General features: G+C 43.7%; 1 long non-coding RNA gene across 2 annotated transcripts; it reads left to right on the plus strand.

Annotated features, from left to right (window-relative positions):
- Nucleotides 1–1,447: 1,447 nt before the first annotated feature.
- Nucleotides 1,448–3,228, plus strand: LOC125536515 (uncharacterized). 2 transcript variants are annotated; one of them, XR_007295062.2, is made up of 2 exons: nt 1,448–2,910; nt 3,030–3,228. It is a non-coding gene; the product is annotated as an uncharacterized LOC125536515 (long non-coding RNA). The 2 variants fall into 2 exon arrangements; XR_015614832.1 differs by having other exon boundaries at nt 1,448–2,902; nt 3,030–3,192.
- Nucleotides 3,229–3,682: the final 454 nt, after the last annotated feature.

Consider the following 3,682-nt stretch of genomic DNA (forward strand, 5'->3'; position numbering starts at 1 on the left):
ATAAACTATTGGAATTGCTGATAGTTTTAGTTTCAACTCAATGTCTCGATGACCAAGGCTAGTATGCCAAGTTTGTCATGTACAAGACATTCTGGAAAACTATATCATACACAACATGTGCTACGGGTTGTGTCGTATGTGTAGTACAATCCAGATGATACACAGGGAATGTGCTTGCCATATCCGTTGCATATGGTAAAGAGAAGTTATTTCTCGTTGTTGTCATCATAAGCTCGCTATGGAAACTATTTTGATGGATACCTTCATAGTTTAGTAGGGTACGAGTTAAACCTGGGAAGCAATAAAGCATCCCGACATTACTCGAGTACCCACAGTGATAGTAAAATATGACTCGAGTTGAGCCAACAAATACCTCATCCCGTCAAGCGATTTAAATATCTCCTTTCTCTCAATGAGAGTGGAAACATTGGACTTCCTTGAGTATAAAGTTTCTGGTGCATATGTTCACAAGGCACATATCATTTTCCATCGGATTGACTCCCATAGAAGTCTATATATAGATATGAAGATTCTCAATATGAAAATCATTGTTAGATATATTGAATACATAGAAATGTGTTTGTATCAAAGTGCTGATACAATATATTGTGATATACAATATACGATGACAACAATAATCATGTTCTTATTAGAACATCATAAATGGAGATAAATAAATAGATCATTAAGGAGACTAAGGGACTAAATGCATAGTCTGCAAACATGTCGGTAGATGCATATTCAACCATCATGCTCTCCATGTTCATAGGGTCTTGCGATAGCTTGATGGTGTCAGGTTGAGGGTTTGAACTGAGTTTAAAACCATTACCCTTGATGTCCTTTGCGTCCCGGTGGCGTGGCTTAGATTGCACGCGCTATCCCATGGGATGCAAGACTGATCTTGATGTTCATGACCTGCTTAAGTAAGTTGTGGCCATTGAGGGCAAGAGCCTCAAATTGTTAGCCAACGGTTACTTATAGGGCCAAGCCAGAGATAATTAATTTACAAGAAGTAAATTAAAAACCATCATGGTTTTGTAATAACAATGCAAAAATTTGACTCAAGTGTAAAACTTGAAAATGCTCAACCTCAATTGTGGGAACATAACACATTGAAGATCGTACAGATCTCATAGTAATAGAGATAGGCTGCACATGGGCAGTAGATCCAACTCATTACCTTTTATTTTCCTAATATAATGAGGGAGATGTTATTGTAAAAAATTTACAAGTTTGTTGTGCGGGAGAAATCAATCTCGACCGCTGTGACATGTTCATGAAGAATGGCAATGTGGTAAACACATAAAACATATCATCTCCGGTGAAAAACTGGTAATTTATTTATATTACAGATTGTGTAATATAAATACATTTTAATGTTGCAAAATTAATAGATCTCAATAAGGTGGCTCGAAATTATTAGTGTGAATCTCAAATTGCTAAGATGACACCTTGAATTTTGCATATGTATTTGCAAGAAATTGAAAATCTCAATTGCAAATAGACGTATTAATCTCGACATGTGGTTAACATGGAAATATATACATCATAGAAATATTCCGGAATACCTCGTACTCAACGGAGAAACAATACTGCAGAGGTATTGAATTTATCTTTGCGAGAGATAAACAATCTCAGTTGCAAATAATAGATGTGATGAATCTCAACATGTAAGAAACATGGAAATATATTACATCACTTTCTGGAATACAAGGTACTCTACAGAAAACCACTACTAATGTAATGAATAATAATGATGTTGCAAACTTGATGCTCAAGTGTAAAACTTGAATTGTATAGACCTCAAATTGAATGAGATGATCTTGTATCAAGTTGCAAGATAATTCAGCAGAGTGAATTAATATTTTGCGAGAGAAAATTGATCTTAACCGCAATGATATTATTGTGCGAGAAAAAGAAATTTCTCAATCGCAAATGTTGTGCGAGAAAACTTAATCTCAATCGCAAAACAATGTCGTTGTACTAGTAGGACATGTTATAGGAATCGCTAAAAAGCAAACACATCGAACATGCCACATACAATAACCACATATTTTCTGGAATGTTACTCTCAACAGAAAATGCAGTAATTAACAGGGTCTAAAACAGGAAAATTACACTGCTAGAACTGCTGTTAGATTTAAGCAAATAATGCAAATTAGCAGGAGCTCCTGGCGGCTCAACCGCATGCAAACATGCCACGTAGGCAGCTTGGTCAACCCAACGGATAAGGAAGAGTAGACAGGGATATCCACAGAAGGAGTAGATTCGATCCCCAATCCACATGACCAAGACCGGAGGGACTCCAGCCGCGCTCTTCCTCGGAGGCACCTACGGCCGGTCGTCCGCATCACGGGCGACGGGAGGAACTCCAGCCGCGCTATTCATCGTCAGAGTCGTCGGGGAGGCGGATGCCAGGCACGGCCCGAGCGCTGTTGGGCCCCAAGTTCTCTCGCGGGCAGTGCGGCTGGTCGACGGCGGGCTGCGGTTGCTCGACGCTGTGAAGGCGGAGGCCACGAGGCGCCGGCGAGTGCCAGTGTGCGGCGAGGGCGCCGCGGCGGTGCGAAGCCGGGCGAGGCCTGGTGCAGGGTGGGCGCGCGCGAGGGCGGCCTCGGCCTGGCGCAGGGGCCCGACCACGGGTGTGGCGCGGGCACGGCCATGCGGCGGGGGCGCTTTGGCGCGACTGCATCAACATCGACGACTGCGGCGTCGGAGGAGCCGCTCATGACGCGCATGCCGAAGGGCGACCCTGTAGAGGGCCGGCGCCACCGATCTGCGCGGATGCGCGTTTCCGTCGCGGGACGCGAAGCCGGTGGTTCCGGTCGCCCAGTCCAGCGCGGGATCGAGGCCAGACGCTGATGGCAAGATGGCGATGAGCGCCACCACCAGTCCAGCGAAGATGGTAATGAAGTGAGGCATCCTACCTTTTTTTGATTCATGCTCTTTAAGGTTCGATGGATGCACATACATGGCGCATGCCCCTGCAACCCTGTTCTTCATTCTCTCGTTTATCCCATGTATTCCTGTAGGAATCGAAGTGACAGTTAGAGACCTAGAGATTTGTCGTCGTGGCCGTGCACGGCGCGAAGATGCCGATTGGAAGCGCTTTCGCCGGGCTGAGGAAAGCGTGCTGATAACGTGTTGAGATGTAAACGAGAGACAATCGAATAAATGATTGGACTGTGGATTCCATTGAATGATTCTCGGTATATATACAAGGGGAACAGACACGATCGTAGAGATGCAAGGGAAGAGGCGCGACGGTTGCCAATGCAACTGACCTACTGATTACAATGGGAGGATTATCTCTTTATAATTAACCTATTAATTTAATCCTAACAGGCGGCATCGGGTGGTGAGTCGAGGGGTGGGGAGAGATGCGTGAGGTGGGTGTTTTGAGTAAAAAATAAAGAACGAGAGAGTTTGAATGAAAGATGATCCATAAGTCTTTATTGATGATAGAAGTGGGGTATTTATACCTAGGCGGAAGTACACATGGTGCTTGGCGGTCAACTAAACACATAGTTACTTGAGAGCCAAGGAATTACATAGTTGCCTTTAGAGCCAAGGAAGTACATTGTTGCTTGAGAACCAAGCAACCTATCTAACAATTAACTTAATCCTAATTAGCTTAGTTAATAAGCAACTATTCTATTCTTAACACTCCCCCTTGTACAACGCC

The sequence above is a fragment of the Triticum urartu genome, chromosome 1A, assembly GCF_056163025.1.
Source record: "Triticum urartu cultivar PI428250 chromosome 1A, HENAU_Tu73, whole genome shotgun sequence".
Lineage (NCBI taxonomy): Eukaryota > Viridiplantae > Streptophyta > Magnoliopsida > Poales > Poaceae > Triticum > Triticum urartu.